General features: G+C 49.7%; 1 protein-coding gene across 4 annotated transcripts in view; it reads left to right on the plus strand.

The window, feature by feature from the left end:
* Window positions 1–15,950: 15,950 nt before the first annotated feature.
* Window positions 15,951–16,947, plus strand: part of BCAS1 (brain enriched myelin associated protein 1) — a 35,965-nt gene continuing 34,968 nt past the window's right edge. For 2 of the 4 annotated variants that reach the window (XR_010348371.1, XM_064391408.1), the window contains exon 1: window positions 16,594–16,636. The gene's annotated coding sequence lies outside the window, so the exon portion shown is untranslated. Of the gene's footprint in view, window positions 15,971–16,584; window positions 16,637–16,947 lie in introns of those variants that run through there. The other 2 variants (XM_064391409.1, XM_064391410.1) reach the window with 2 other exon arrangements.

The following is a 16,947-nucleotide window of genomic DNA, read 5'->3' on the forward strand; positions in this document are numbered from 1 at the left end:
GGGTTGCACTCATCCAGGCTTCCAAGCTCCCTCAAAAACCCTTCTTGTTATCTGAGTCCCACCAACAGGAGCCACGGGCAGCTCTGCAGGTGAGGGCAGTGCCTGATCCAGGCTCTGTCCCGTTCTTCTCCAGGGCAAAGGTACCCAGATATCTGCCAGGGGTCAGCCAGGAGCCAGCTCAGCCACGGGCAAAGGCCACCCCTGCCAGAGCTGCTGGGGTGGCTTGGCAGGGACACCCAGGCCCAGCCTGCAGACACCAGAGCCACCCTGAGACTGAGGCTGGAGGTCTGTCCACCACAGAGCACAGGGAAAACCCCAGATCTGGCGTTTGTGGGGCCCAAACTTTGGCCATTGTGAATGGGAGCAGAAGGAAGAGTTTGGGAGCAAGGTTCTGGGCAGAATAACAGGAGAGCTGGGATCGTCCCCACCTGCTCTGTTCAGGTTTTGGGGCTCTGGAAGAATCCTGTCTTCCCTCTGGCTGTGGTTGAAAGAACGACGGGAAGGAAAAGCTTTAATGCAAATTGTAACATTCAGCTTTTCAACACAAGCGAAAAGCTTCAAAGCACACTCCACCAAAATAAAATAAACATAGAGAAAAATCAGGAGATGTTTTATATGCAGTCAGTGATATAAAGTTCTCAAGAAGTTGGACACCCTGGACATTCTCATGGGAAGCTGCCACGGCCACTGGGGGTGGCTCTCAGTGCTCTGCTTTAGGTGACAGGCTGGAGACTGGGCAGAGTTGGGGATCTTTTCCAGTCTAAATTAACCTGTGATTCTGTGATTCAAGACATACAAAGGGGAGCTGGCTCCATAAGAGATCAGGCATTTGGTTTTCCTACAAAAAATTTAAGATCTCAAAGTTCACCTCTAAGTGTTCCTGGAAGGGCTGATAAGAAGTGCAGGCTGAGGGAAACGTTTGCAGGGTAGTGAAATATCATTTTATCAGATTTATTAGTTCCAGAACGAGTGGTGCATCCCACCTGTCTGTTATATACCTATTTGTGTGCAGATCAAAAAGGATTTTTGGGGCCAGAAAGAGCCACAGAGCTGCAAGAAGAATTCAAACCCATAACTGTAAAGATATTTTATTTATTGATCTATTTATAGATTATTCATTTAGACACCTCGGGCAGCAGTTAATGAGGGTCACTTGGACTGAAATTCTCCTGAAATGGAGAGAACTGGTCCCTGCTGGATCTGCTCACACCAACCCCAAAGGAGAAGGTGGCTGGGGGAAATTTTCAGGTGTGGTTTTCTCGCCTGCAATAAATCCCTGTGGAGATTGCACCTCCACAGGGAAGGAGCTCCTCCACAAAAGGAACTTTGTGGTTCACAGACTGATTAGGAGCCCGTGTCCTTCACCCCCTTTCGTGAGCAGGGATCTGGGACTTTGATCCTGACAAAAACCTTTTTGTGCAGGCTTGGTTTTAGCAGGGTCACAGGGCTGCTCTGACTCACCTCTTGGCTGCAGAATTGCTGGAGTCAACAGCAGGAATGTGGCACCAATTCGTGTCTGGGGATGAGACCTTGGGGCTGGGAAGGGCAAGACCAAGCCCATGTGTAGCCAAAGGAGCCAGGAAGATCCCCAAGGTCTCTCTCAGGAGAACTTCAGGTGCTGAATCATTTCTTTTGGGATGCAATCCCTCAGGTTCTTAAATATTAAAGTGAATTCAAGCCACCTAAAACCAGCAGGACTTTAGTGTTTTGCTCTAAACACTAAAATTTCACTTTGGACACATGAGAACCTCTCAGGGACTTCCCTTCTGGTTGGAAGGAGAAAAGAGCAAATTGCAAAAGGTATTTTTGTTGCTGAATATCGGGGTTTGCTGTTGTCTCTGCCCCAACACAGGACAAGGTGGTTCTGGGTGGCCGCACCTGGAAGGACGAGTCTGGACTCTCAGGTTTTCGGTCTTCAATCTTGTTTATTAATTCTTATCTACAATATTTTCTCTCTGCCCAGCCGAGGTCTGCTCAGCAGGACAGCCCAGTGCACTCTCCCCCGCCCAGGGGACAGTTGTGTCTTTTACAGTGAAAATTACGTCTATTATATTTACCTTTAATTCCCAATACTTTTCACCTTTATTGACAAGTGTACCTTCACCATGAACCAATCCAAAAGTGCCAACATCACCACAGAAAATGGAAGACATGACGAAGAAAGAAGAACCCAGGGCCACGCCCTGAATCCTCCATCTTGTCTTCATGACCCCCTGTACCTAAATTCTAAAATTTATACTTCACCTTGCAAACACGCTATTCACACCCTAAAACTTCCCATTTCCTCATACACAGATGTTTCATCTCTAGATGGATCAAAGTCCAGCCACCAGACACTTTTAGCAACATTCCAGGATCTCCGAGCCCCCCAAGGGTTCTCTCGGGGACTCTGGACATCCAGAGTGATGTGTTGAGTTCCCACAGCTGAACAGTGGCAAAACAACCTCCCAGCACGGGGCCAGGCTCTGAGGGAAGCCTGGCAAGGCAGGCCAGGGAAGGTGTGCCCCAAGACGTGCTCCAGACAGGACAGAAGCTCCAAGAGCAGTTGATTCACAACCCCTGTGCAGCTCCTCTTGCCCAAGGGCAGACCTGAAAGGGAAACTCATTGCTCAAAGAACCAGAGGCAGCTGTGAGGCAACAGATAACCACTGCAGTGGGGGAAGTTTTATTTGTCTGTGGAGCCGGATGAATGGAAGAGAGGTTTAAAAATAGCACATTGTGGTGCCTGCAGGAGGAGCTGCTCGGGGAGGGACGAGGCTGGTGCCAAATGTTTGAGCTGTGCTCTGATCCAGCAGCAGGGCTCTCTCTGGCAGGTGCCCTCACAAACACGGAGCACTGAGGGATTTTTGCATATTCAACATCCCCTGGGGAAGCTGCTGCTTCCCCCGAGCCTCTCTGGGGTTGTGCTTGGCACCCAGAGCGGGGCCAGGCTGGAAAACATTTATTTTTTGTCCAAAAAGATTTGTGACATGGAGAGAGAGGAGCGTGCTATTTATAGAAGTCAATGGCATCCAGGGGAAAAAACCTGGAATTTCTGGGGAAATCAGAGCCCCTGGGCAAACAGAGATGTGGGAATAACATTTTTGGGGTCACACAGTGTCAGGGCTGTGCTGTGGAGCCACATGCCCCACACTGGCCGTGATGAAGGACAATGGGAACCAGGCTTGCTATTTTTCTAAATTATTCTGAAATTTAAAATTATTCTGTGCTTGAAAGCCTGATTGAAGCAAAGGTGTTTTTTCAGCAAAAGTTTAGGAGAGAGAAAACAAAACAGCTGGATAGAAATCTTATGGGAAGGAATCTTCTGGAATACTTGGAGCTGTTTTTAAGATTAGCAGGGCTGTTACCAGAGCTTCCTCCAGGACAAAGATTTTTCATCCAGTCAAGCTCCAAACCTGTAGTTTTCAACATTATTATGTCAACAACTCTTCATTTTCATTTGGAAAGGGCATTTCGTGAAAACACCTCAGTCTGGTGGCATGTTTGGATTTTTAGAAAGCAGCTCCTCCCAAACACCTGCAGGCTCAGCACCAGCAGGCCCAAGTCAGCACCACTGAATGGTGTGAAAACCTTGGACAGTCCTGGCCTGAGCTGGAAAACTGCTTCTGCCAAAAGCTGAACCTTTTTGGTTCCTTTTTGGCATGGATAGAACTTAAATTTTCAGAAATATGCAGCCATTTCTACCTTGCTGCTCTTGTACAGACAGAGAAAACTGATTTATTTCCAGTTGTTTATCCAGGGATAGAGCTTTGTTTACCTGCCACAAGAGCCAGACTAATTAGGCAGTGTTGGTCCTGGGGGAAAGCTGCTCCTGAGCCACTTCCAGCAGCCTGTGCAGGACTTCAGCATCTCCTCAGCTTGCACAGAAATCATAAATACAACATGAATAGTCAGAGATTTAAAAGCTCAGGTCACAGCACGTAACTCAAAGTTAATTCTGCCATTATCAAAAGCAGGTGGACTCCTCCTCCTCTGCTTCCTCTCCGAGAAAAGCAGGTGGACTCCTCCTCCTCTGCTTCCTCTCCGAGTTCTCTGCTCTCATTTTGTGCTGCACTTCCCAGATTTACCTGGTCAGGAGTTGAGGATCCATCAGGCTCACCCTCGGGGCTCATCTCAGCCTGTCAGAATCCTTCCCCTTCCCTCCTGGAATCCCCATCCAGACAATTCCCTCATTCCTGGCTGCTTGGACAGGAGCAGGCACTGCAGATAACACCTTCAGCTCATGTCCATCACCAGCCCATCACTGATCACAGGTCATAAAATACATGGAGACACCCTGGAGCTCCATTTCACCTCATCAGCTGAAAAGCAGGAAAAGAAAACAGATGTATTAATTTGGAAATACAGCCAAAAGAGGCATTGTAAATATAAAATATTTATATTTTATATATAAATACTATATTTATTTATATTTATATTTATATTTATATTTATATTTTAAATATAACATATTTATATTTATATTTTACAATATAAAAATATATTGTAAATATAATGTAAATATTTAAAAATTAATAAATATAAACAGATGATGGGGTTTTAACACATTTATTCCACAGCTTCTGAGGAATTCGGACGTGAGTGTCAGGGGTCAGGTAGTTAGTATAGTATGTGGGGTTTTTTTACTAAGAACAGTTAAAGTTTCATCAGGGTTGGACTTTTGTGTCTATTTTTGGCCTGCCTTGTAGGAGAACGCACTGGCTGAACCTGCACTCCCACCCTGTGCTCTGCTATTAATAGCAGGGGGTTAATGAGCAACCAGTGCCAGGGCCTGGGGTCAGGGGGAAACCTTCAGCCTGAGACCTTCCCAAAATCCACAAAATCCCAAAATCCAGCTCAGGGCGTGGGGTGAGGGGGAAACCTTCAGCCTGAGACCTTCCCAAAATACCAAAATCCCAAAATCCAGCTCAGGGCATGGGGTGAGGGGGAAACCTTCAGCCTGAGACCTTCCCAAAATCCCAAAATCCACCAAATCCATCTCAGGGCCCGCCAGGATGGGGCAAGAGGGACAGGGCTGGGCTGGCTGCTCCTGTATGGAAATGTCCCCAGCTGGGGACACTGCAGCCCCAGCCTGAGTGCCAGAATGTGACACTGGGAGCCCCCAGCTGTGGGGGGAGGTTGGGGAAATTGGGATTGTTCAGCCTGGAGAAGCTTTGGGGTGACCCCATTGTGGCCTGGAGGAGCTGCAGGGAAGATGGAGAGAGAATTTATAGGGATGGAGGGACAGGACACGGGGAATGGCTTCAAGTGACAGAGAAGAGGGTTAGAGGGATGTTGGGAATTAGGAATTGTTCCCTGGGAGGGAGGTGAGGCCCTGGCACAGGTGCCCAGAGAAGCTGTGGCTACCCCTGGATCCCTGGCAGTGCCCAAGGCCAGGCTGGATGGGGCTGGAGCAGCCTGGGATGGTGGGAGGTGGGTTGGGATGGGATCAGCTTTAAGTTTCCTTCAACCCAAACCATTCTGGGCTGAACTGTGGCCAAACTTCCCCAGATTCCTCCCTCCAGGCTCAGGGGATGGAGGGAAGGGCAGCACAGAGTTGGGCTCAGGGCAGCCCCAGGACAGGGATGCAGGCTCAGCCAGGCTCCCAGCTGCACATCTCTCCAGAATTCCCAAATATTTCCATGTTAGGAACTGCTCTGAGGCTGAAAGGCAGGGCAGAATGATGGTGCCGGAAGAAATAAAGGACCCAGGTAATTTTAAGATACTTTATAAAGATAATGAGGGTCAGGATGTGACCCAAAAGTGCAGCAAGTGGGAGTCAGTGCCAGAGTGTGGGCAAGCAGCACACTGCAGCCGTGTGACCTCGGGATGGAGCAGGAAAACAGCAGGAACAGCAGAGCAGAGAGCTGCAGAGCAGGCTGAGACACTCCAGAGTGCAGGAACAGCAGAGCAGAGAGCTGCAGAGCAGGCTGAGACACTCCATGAGGAATAGAAAAGCAGAGCAGGGTGAGACACTCCATGAGCAATGGGACCTTTCCTTGAGAGGTTAAGTAAGAAGCAGTGGTGCTGGCTCTGTTCCAAGGACAATATTTGACTAATGCAGCAGCTTTGATCATCCCACTGCACATCATGTTTATTGGTGAGAAATGTCAGCGTTTCTCTAAGCTCATGTGGATTTCCCCTCTTTTTGATCCCCCAGCTCTCTCAGCTTTCCTGTAAGGTTCGAAGGATTAATCCATAGTTATGATAACTTGAGAAATAAAGTGTTCTTTGTTTTTACATTTTCCAGGCTGGACAGGATTGAGACAAATAATAAAACAAAGACAAATAATAAAACAGAATGACTGGTTGCTCTTCCCTGCTCTCACAAGTTAAATATTCTTTGTCACAGGCACACTCAGAGCCAGATTTCCACCAGCTCTGAGCAGTTCAGAGCACAATATTTCCTGGTTTGGCAGTGTTGGTTAAAATGGTAGAATCGTGTCTGGCTGTGCTGGAAATGACCATTTCCATTTTCCTGAGAGATCATTAAAGCTCCATTAGCCTTTACCTCGAGGAGTTTGCTCTAGCAGAGAAGTTGTCATTAATTTTGTGCATTAATTGTTGTTTTTTTCAGCCAGAACAGTCAATAAGGAAAATTGTGGACATTTTGTCCAGCAGGGCTTGAGTCAGGATCACTTTGTTTGCACAGAAAATATTCAGAGATGTACAAATCTTTGTAGCCACTCTTTTTCCTTTGCCATGAACATGTTTAGAGAAATTATCTCCCAAACCCATTTCTTCTCTACAATTTCACTGAGAATTTTCAGCTGGAACTGCTCCTGTGTTGAATTCCTTTCTCTTTTACTCTCCCTCTCTGTCTCAGCCAAAGCAGAAGCACCTAAATCCCACACCCTAAACCCTGAGTTTGCTTCTGCATTTTCAGATATTCCCCCACCCACCATCCCATCTCCACATTGCACAAACTTTCAAGCCCAGGTTTGTTGCTGCCAGCAAAAACATTGGGTAGTCAGTGGTGGGAAAAAAATCTCCCTGAATTTTCTTTAATATTCTTGGGCAACCTGGTAGGAAAAAGCCAGTAGCAAAGGAGGATTGGTGGGAGGAACATATTGCAAAATGTTGTTCCTCCTTCTTACCAGCAATGAACTGCATGATCCGGGCTGGAATAAATTCCTCTTGGAGGATGGATGAGTGAGTTTGCTGGGATTATCAGGCTTGCCCATGAGTAAGGGCACTGCCCTGGCTGTCAGCAGTTGCTGATCTGGATGAAAACAGTTCCCATCTTTCATCTTTTATTGGACATTATTAAAGGTGGAAAAAACCCCCACTGGAATCTGAGGTCTCTGAATCTCCCAGCTACTTCCTTGGTAGAGTTACAACCCATTTTAGCAGCTGGGTGATTCCCCAGAGCTGCAAAAAGTTCACAGGGAAGTATAAATATATATATATTTTATCATGGTTTGGCTTCTCTAAACACAGTTTTCAGCAGAATTTCCTTTGGTGCCTTGAGAATCTGACCTAGAACAGAGACTGGATGGAGCTAAAGAATAAAACAGGGATTTATTCAGAGGATCTCCTCCATGGATCCACCTTGGGCAGCACAAGAGCCCAGCCAGGGCTGCAACCAAGATAAAACAAATGGTCCCAAAATGAACCCAAGGTGAACCCAAATGGTCCCAAAATGAACCCAAGATGAACCCAAATGGTCCCAAAATGAACCCAAGATGAACCCAAATGGTCCCAAAATGAACCCAAGATGAACCCAAATGGTCCCAAAATGCACCCAAGATGGACCCAAATGGTCCCAAAATGAACCCAAGATGAACCCAAATGGTCCCAAAATGCACGAGCGCTGCCGGGGTCTCTCCCTGGGCTCAGCTCTGCTCCATGTGCACATTGCAGTTCAGTGGCCAACCCCACTGCAGCCCCTGCAGTCCCATCCTTGTTTTTCTCTCTGCAGCCCACGGGGTTTGTGCTCCTGGGCTGAGATTGGGATCATTTGTCCTTGGTGCCCAGCTGGAGCAGGAATTGTTTTGTGTCCCTGCTCTGTGCAGAGCTCACCATCCCCTGATGTGGAGCCAGACCCACACACTAAAGTAGCACAGAATCTGAAAACTAGGAAACCTAAACCTGAGGGATCTTTGGGAGCAGGCCCAGCCCCCAGGGATGCAGTCAGGCAGGACCTGGAGCAGCAGGGCAGCCTTGGGAACGGGAGCATTTTGGGGATGCACAGGGAGCCTGCAGCAGCAGCAGCAGCCCAGCCCTGGCTGAGCCTTTTCCCACTCCTGAAGGATTTGCTGAGTGGATGAACTGCCCTTCCAAAAACCCTCCAGCTTTGGGGAAAACATGGATTACAGCCATGTTTACAGCCAAGCTGTTTGTGGCCAGCAAACCCAGCTCACCCCGAGCAGGCAGAGCAAACCTGCAGCAGGAATCCCTCTGTGATAAGGGAGAGGCCAACGAGGGCAGCCCAGCCCAGTACGTGACCCACTCTGCCCTGCCACAAAACCCCTGGGCTTCAAACACCCCCTGCTCTCCTCCTGGGAGCTCCAACACCCGCCAGCATCCCAGGAAAACTCCATTCTCCATGGTTTTCCTTTAGAAATTTGGAGAAGAATATATGTAATAGTGTTGTTTTGGTTTTTTTTCTCCTCTGAGAGTGGCCTCAAACTGTGTAAACTTTCAGCTTAAGTGCTCAATTAAAAGGTCAAATTACCCAAATAGAAAACTGAAGTGTCAGGCAATAATTGTCCACTGGACTCCGTTACCTGAGGAGTTCATTGCACACTGACCCCCATTAAATATTACCCAAACGAGTGGCACGGGGAGTGCTTCCTGCAGTTATTTATAACTCCTCAAATCCGGAGTCAGGGAAGTGCCAGGATTGCCCTTCGGAAGTGTTTGCATGTGCAATTTGCAGGATGCACAAGTACAATCAAGATGCTTTTAGAATTCCCAACCAATTTTTTCCTGGGGGAAAAAAACATAGTCCCTATCTGTCAGCAGCACTACAAAAAGTGACATTTATGTAACAGAATGCTTCAGCAGTTACTAATCCTTGCTGAAGAAGTCTCATTTTATGGAATGCACCCACAATTTTCCTGTGGGATTTCTGCTCTGACTCAACACTTCGAGCTCATTCTTTATTTCTGACCAAAAACTCAGCTTCTGTTGGTGCTGCGTCTGCCTCTAGCAGGGGCCAGTGACACAGGGAAATCGCTCCCTCTGGGACCCCTGCTCAGCACTTTGGGAAGGAAATCCCCTCCGTGGGAGTGGTGAGGGGCTGGGGTGGCACTCCCAGAGCAGCTGTGGCTGCCCCTGGTCCCTGGCAGTGTCCCAGGCCAGGCTGGGCAGTGAAGGTGTGGGTGGGTGGGCAGGGTGGCTGGATGAGCTCTGGTGTCCCTGGCTCTGTCATTCTGCACAGCATTCTCATTAACTCCTGTGCACATTCTCATGAACCCCTGGGCACAGTAAAGGTGGCTAAAACGGGTGGGTTCCCTTCCCCAGTATCGGGGTTTGCTGTTGTCTCTGCCCCAACACAGGACAAGGTGGTTCTGGGTGGCCACACAGTGAAGGACAAGTCTGGACTCTCAAGTTTTCAGTCTTCAATCTTGTTTATTAATTCTTATCTACAATATTTTCTCTCTGCCCAGCCGAGGTCTGCTCAGCAGGACAGCCCAGTGCACTCCCCCCCGCCCAGGGGACAGTTGTGTCTTTTATAGTGAAAATTACGTCTATCAATTTTACCTTTAATTCCCAATACTTTTCACCCTTATTGACAAGTGTACCTTCACCATGAACCATTCCAAAAGTGCCAACATCACCTCAGAAAATGGAAGACATGACGAAGAAAGAAGAACCTAGGGCCACGCCCTGAATCCTCCATCTTGTCTTCATGACCCCCTGTACCTAAATTCTAAAATTTATACTTCACCTTGCAAACACGCTATTCACACCCTAAAACTTCCCATTTCCTCATACACAGATGTTTCATGTCTGGATGGATCAAAGTCCAGCCACCAGACACTTTTGGCAGCATTCCAGGATCTCCGAGCCCCCCAAGGGTTCTCTCGGGGACTCTGGACATCCAGAGCGATGTGTTGAGTTCCCTTCCCCAGGGTTTGGACGTGTTCAGATGAGACCTGCAGTGGCTCTGCCTCCTGCACTCAGCAACCCCAGCGGTGCCACACGCTGCAGAGCTGCCCTGTCCCCCGGCTGTCCCCTCTGCAAGTCACATGCCAGCTGCAAAAACATTAACCACGGTGTCCTCTGTAAACCCAGCCCCGCAGCAGGGCTGCAGGACCTGCTGCTTGCTGGGCCATGGGGGCTGTCCCTGATAAGGGTTATCTAAAATCCCCTCACAGGGCCACAAACAGTGGGAACACCAAAAAAAAACCCTGCTGAAATATCTGTTATTCCTCTTTCTTTTAGGATTCCGTGAGCACACATCATCTCAACGCAGTGATAAAAAACCTGCCTGAGTCACTGCTGGGTTTGTTGTGAGCCCTGACATATGAGTCACCTTAAATCATTAACCACACCTGAAAACAGCAGCACGGACTCCCTGACCCCAGGGAACAAATTTAACAACACAAAAACTTGATCTGTGAGGAAAAAAAAAAATAAAGATAACTTTAGAATGAGCCTGGTTCAGAGCAAACAGTGGCAGTTGAGTGGCTTGAGACAGCCTGAGTCATGTGTTGGCATTTACCCCCTCCACCTCTGCCTGCACTGGAGGCATCTTCAGAGGGTTTCTCATGCCTAAATTGGGGTTTTTGTTCAAAATGGGAACAAAGGGATGAAGCTGGAGTAGGAGTCAGTCATGGCAGCTGGTTCATTAATGCCAGAGAGAGAAATTTGACAGTTAAATGTTTAAGTTACTCTTAATTACCCAAATATCAATGTTCAAGTCAGCTTCTCTTGGTTGTATTTCTTTATTTAAAAGACACTCACCATGATAACCCAATTTTAAAGGATGTAAGAGTATCTCCCTGACCTGTTGACACCCACTTGTTATTTTCACAGCTGGGACTTGGCATTTTGCTCAAGATGCTAAAAACAAACCTGCCCATGAGTCTGCCATGACAAGAACAGCTCTGGGGCAGCCCACCAAAGTCTCTATTTTAACTGCACAAGGACAACAGGTGGTGGTGGAGCAGCATGGGGAAACCAGGGGGCTTGGAAATATTATTTTTATTTATTTTTATAATGAAGGGAGGAAGGGAGGAAGGGAGGAAGGGAGGAAGGGAGGAAGGGAGGAAGGGAGGAAGGGAGGAAGGGAGGAAGGGAGGAAGGGAGGAAGGGAGGAAGGAAGGAAGGAAGGAAGGAAGGAAGGAAGGAAGGAAGGAAGGAAGGAAGGAAGGAAGGAAGGAAGGAAGGAAGGAAGGAAGGAAGGAAGGAAGGAAGGAAGGAAGGAAGGAAGGAAGGAAGGAAGGAAGGAAGGAAGGAAGGAAGGAAGGAAGGAAGGAAGGAAGGAAGGAAGGAAGGAAGGAAGGAAGGAAGGAAGGAAGGAAGGAAGGAAGGAAGGAAGGAAGGAAGGAAGGAAGGAAGGAAGGAAGGAAGGAAGGAAGGAAGGAAGGAAGGAAGGAAGGAAGGAAGGAAGGAAGGAAGGAAGGAAGGAAGGAAGGAAGGAAGGAAGGAAGGAAGGAAGGATTGTTTTGGGGTAAAACGCTCAGCTGAGCGCACTGAGCATCTCCAGGCTGAGCGCGGCTTAACGCCGCCACCTGCTGACAGGCTGCCGGGCATCCCGCAACTTCCAGGGATATTCCTGAGCTTTCCGGAGCATCCCTGAGCATCCCTGAGCTTTCCAGAACTTCCCGGAGCATCCCTGAATTTCCCGGAGCATCCCAGAGCATCCCTGATTTTCCCTGAGCATCCCTGGCCATCTCTGCCAGCTGATACTGAGAATGTGGATTCAAGATTTCAAGCTCTAATTGTTTTTTACACGTGGGTAAAATTAAAGTTTATGTGGAAAATGTAATTGCCAAGCAGTGGCCGTGGAGGACAGGCCAGGTCCTGCTCAGGAGTATCACTGCTGCAGTGTCACTGCTCTCCAGGAGCTGTGCTGGAGGACAGGGCTGCTCAGGGAGCTCTGGAATTGTGGAATAAAGCTTTGGCTCTCAGCAGAGCTGAGCAATCCCGCGGGTCACGGAGCTCACACGAGCTCAGGAAGGGAAGGACAGCCCAGGGGCTGGCACAGCTCCTGCCTGGTATCCCAGTGGCAGCAATAAAATGGCATCAAATCCTTGTCCCTCACTGAGGGTAATGTTTCCTCTCGTAGCTTTAAAGCTTTTCTCCCTCCAGTGACTGCATCAGGGATGAATATATATCCATCCTTGCGTTTCCACTCGGCAGAAGTTTAGCAAATCACATTTTTCCAGGGAGAAAATTTGGCTGCAGCTGCCCTAACCCTGCAGTGACCTGAGGGGGCTCTCCTGTGCTGAGGAGGAGCTTTAGCTGCAGGAATTCACAGCTGGAATTGCAGGGAGAGCTCTCCCAGGTGATCCCCACCAGGACAAGGTGCCCGAGGCCATCGATGCCTTTTCTTGGGAAAAAAACCAAAGAAAACAGAAGAAAATTTGGACTTTTCTCTCAGCCCAAAGCCACCAGGGAAACAAAGGTTCCACAGCAGCACTGGCAGAAGGGCAGCAGTGTGGCCATCGCCTCACCCGGGCCCAGCTGGCAGCTGGAGCTGGCCAGGACAGACCTGGCTGTGGGCACTCTGCTATCCCAGCCCTGCACATCCCAGCAGAGCAGGCTCAGCCTCGTGCTGGCCCCTCCTCGGCACAGGAGAACGTCCCAGACCTGACCCACGTGGGCCAAAGAGCCCCCAAAAGCCATCACTTCTCTGCCCCTGCTGCAGTCCATGCTCGTGTGCCTGCCACTTCCTCACTCAAGGCAAGAATTAAATACAGGGTTTACATGAAGTTTCCTTTCCTTTCCTTTCCTTTCCTTTCCTTTCCTTTCCTTTCCTTTCCTTTCCTTTCCTTTCCTTTCCTTTCCTTTCCTTTCCTTTCCTTTCCTTTCCTTTCCTTTCCTTTCCTTTCCTTTCCTTCCCTTCCCTTCCCTTCCCTTCCCTTCCCTTCCCTTCCCTTCCCTTCCCTTCCCTTCCCTTCCCTTCCCTTCCCTTCCCTTCCCTTCCCTTCCCTTCCCTTCCCTTCCCTTCCCTTCCCTTCCCTTCCCTTCCCTTCCCTTCCCTTCCCTTCCCTTCCCTTCCCTTCCCTTCCCTTCCCTTCCCTTCCCTTCCCTTCCCTTCCCTTCCCTTCCCTTCCCTTCCCTTCCCTTCCCTTCCCTTCCCTTCCCTTCCCTTCCCTTCCCTTCCCTTCCCTTCCCTTCCCTTCCCTTCCCTTCCCTTCCCTTTCTTTTCCTTTCTCTGAGGAGCTGCAGCTCCTCAAATTTTCCACATTTCAGGCTTGGGAAGGGGAAGCACTGACAGGAAAGCACAGGAAGCACTGACTGAGCAGGGGGTTCAAAGCAGAGCTGCTGGGGAGAGTGGTGACCCAGGCTGTGCAGAAGCCTCACGAAGGAAGTGAATGTTTGACATAGTATTGTTATCATCACTGCATATTTGATAGACTTAAAGTGCTCCTACAGGAGAGTAATTGTGCTTCAAATGCCTGTTCCACCCACTGAGGCACCACGTCTACAATAAGTCTCTGTCTCAATCCTGACACAGGAACCTTTTATCTCTTCTAGGAGCTCCCACGTGGAGAAATAGCTGGTGTAGAGTCTGTAATCCTCCCTCTTTAAAAACAGAATAGTGGCAGCAGGAACCTGGGGGATTTTTGTGGTGGGGGAAGAAGAGACAATCAGATCAGCAGCTCCCTTCCTACATCAACACTGTGACTCACAGGCTGCAGAAACTCCAGGCTGAAATATCATTTAAAAACGCTGCTCGGGCATCTCTGGGAAGCAGAATGAGGGAGTGTTTCCCTCTGAGCTGCAGTGTGTGAGCCAGAGGCTGCTCCCAGCCCCCTGGGGATCTGCAGGGATTCCTCTGGGGGCTGCTGCAGAGCAGCACAGAAGGGGCTGCAGCCCAGAGCTCAGGCTGAGGGGCAGGTAATGGTGATAATTAGGGGTGGTGCTGCTGCCCAGAGCCCCTGCACTGCAGCAATCATTCTCCTTTCAGCACCCAGCCAGAGCACAGGGGTGAAACACAAGGCAGACCCGACCATTGATGGGAACCCTGTGAGAGACAGAGGGAAAGCCCAGCTCATGAAAACATCACTGGGACAACCACCAGGAGCCACCAGGAGCCAGATCCAAGCTTAGAACTTCAGCAGAACTTAAGCAGAAAGAATTTTCCCTGGAGGTGCAAGCCAGGCTTTTCAGGTTTGCAGGAACACCAGTTGGGGTGTGATTTCCTTGTGCAGTTCAAAGCAGCACCTGCTCCCCCAGAGAGGAGGATGTTTGTGCTGATGGGGATGACTTCACCTCTGCACCCGCTTCCAGCTCGTGTCTGTCCCAGGGATTGTGGATTTTGTAATGGATAGCAGGAATTTCGGAGTGCCAGCACCTTGTTTTGGGGTCTGTCAGGTGTGGAAGCCCCAGCATCAGTCACTGCACTGCCTCAGGTTTTTTTGGGAACCTCCTCTGAGAGTCACTACACTGCCTCAGGGTTTTGGGAACCTCCTGTAAGTAGGCTGAACTGAGGGGCCCTCAGAGGGTCACTCAGAGTGTCTGAGGAATGCAGGCTCCAGCCGAACAAACCCTGTGGGTCTCAGAGGCCCAGGGGCTGGGCTGGATCTGGGATTCAGGAGGCTCCCCCAGCTCTCCCTGCCCAGGATCCAGGATCCATCAATCCCTGCAAATGTTGAGCTCTGCCATCCGAAACAATCCGTGATTCACTCCATCCATCCTCTTCTGAGAGAAACACCAAAGCTGAGTCCAAACCTCATTTATATTTTGTCCCAAACTGCCAGAATTCCCCTGGAGCCATGCCTCACTCTGCTTTCTGCTCAGCCGTTCTCCTGCAGGTTCCTCGTGCCCTCCCTGCCGGGGGGGTTTTGCTGCTGATCCCTCGTGCTGAATAAACCTTGGCAGCAGCAGCCAGGTGGAAACCTCACCTCAAGCCACCAGCCCCTCTCAGAGCACGTGGGCAGGAGCAGAGGCAAACACAGACCAGGAGTCGTCTGCTCCTCGACTGTCAATATCTGAATGCTCTTGGCTCTGGCTCTGGACAGCAATAAAAGAAGCTGGTTAATCATTGATAATTGTTGTGCCATTGATGAACAGGAAGTTTTATGCAGCTGTCAGATGCACCAGCTGAGCATTTCCTGCAAGGGAGGAAGATTTATTTGGTGACAGCTTCATTAGAAAGAAAAAAATAGCATTTTGAGCACTGCAAAAGCATGAAAGCACAGTTTCCTGTGCTTTGCAGAAGATTTTCTGTGGCTGCCACCCAGCTAAAAAATTCCCAGTTTGGCAAAACAAAAACTCAACGTGTGTCACTCAGGTCTGTCCTTGATGAAAGCATGGGATGGCTTTGAAATTACTGGAAAGAATATTAACGAGTTGAAATGGCTTTAAACCAGCAGCACTTTGTCAGGCTGCACACCCTGCAGGGGGATTGGGATCAGAACCACCCAGGCTGCACATTCTGCAGGGACATTGGGAACCATCGTTGACACAGCAAACAGTCAAAAAAAACAGCAAATGAACTTTGCCAGTAACAGAACTTTGTATTCTTTCTGCATTTTGGGGAAAGCCCGCATTGGGAAGGGGGTTGTGGGTGTCCAGCACAACGTCACCATTCCCACAGCAGGGAGGTGAGGGGCTGCCCCAGGGCCAGGGATCCACGAGTGCCTCGGAGCAGGTTTGGGTGGCCAGAGAGCAGAAAACACCTGGGGAGGGGCACGGGCTGCTCCACCCTGGCTGTGTTTGCGCCCAGTGTTTGTGAGCACTCCCTGGCTGACTGTGGGCACAGCAGGGACAGGGATAAGGACAGTGGCACAGCAGTCAGGGCTGGGTGAGCAGCACCTCACCTGGACCAGCTCCAGCTCCCAGAGGCTGTCCCGGCCCCTCTCCCCAGGTAACTCCTTCAGATCCCTCCTATCCTTCATCTCCTTCCTTCCCTAATGTGCAGCTCTGCTCTGCTGGTTTGGCTTTTCCTGGGTTTTGCTCTCACAAAAGCATTTTTTAATTTGCTTTTTGCTGTTCTGCTCCAGCAGTCCTGTCTGTGCTCTCCTGCCCAAGGATCTTGGGAGCTCCTGCAAGTCTCATTTTCTTTATTTGGGGTTTAAAGCACCTGCTCTGCCTTTTCCCTGCAGTGCCCTGGCTTTTCCTGCAGAATGGGAGCAGAGCCTTTCCCCAGCCACACTGGGACTGGCTGCTCCCCTGGTGGCATTGTGGAGCTGTCCCCTCCCTGGGAGCCCAGGGCGTGAATGTTTGAGCTATTTTACTTCTCCCACTTGGCTCCAGCGTGGAGTGGCTGAAAGAATTGTATAAAAACTGTCCCAAGAGCCTTGGGGGCTGTAAGCCAGCATGTCCTGCATGCCCAGCCCCTGCCAGGATCCCGGCTGCTCCTGGGTGTTCCTTGTTTGCTGTAGGTGACTCAGGCAGCCCTCCCTGCTGCTGTCCCTGCTGCTGTCCCTGCTGCTGTCCCTGCTGCTGTCCCCCGTGTGCCCACAGCTCCTGCCCACCTGGCCCTGCTCCCCATTCCCATCCCGTGTCCTGCCCCTGCAGAGCTGCTCTCAAGGTAAGCAGAATTTCTGATCTCTGTGCTTTTATCAGCCCTGTCCTTGCTCCACGTCAATCAGAGCTGAAAATTCTGCTTTTCCACCTGGACGTGGCCAAGTCCTCAAGCTCAGCTGGGTTCCAAGGGCAGGGAAATTGATTCTTTTCCGTGGTGTTTAAATGCAGCATATGGTAAGATTTAGTGAGGAGTTAATTGTGGACTTCTGGCACTGATGGACACGGGTGATTGCAATATTCCAGGCTGGTCAATACATCAGGGAGGGGAGGCTTGGCTGCCTTTGGCAGCACACAGCAGATCATAGATTTTGCTGT

Source organism: Passer domesticus, chromosome 16 (genome assembly GCF_036417665.1).
Source record: "Passer domesticus isolate bPasDom1 chromosome 16, bPasDom1.hap1, whole genome shotgun sequence".
Taxonomy (NCBI): Eukaryota; Metazoa; Chordata; class Aves; order Passeriformes; family Passeridae; genus Passer; species Passer domesticus.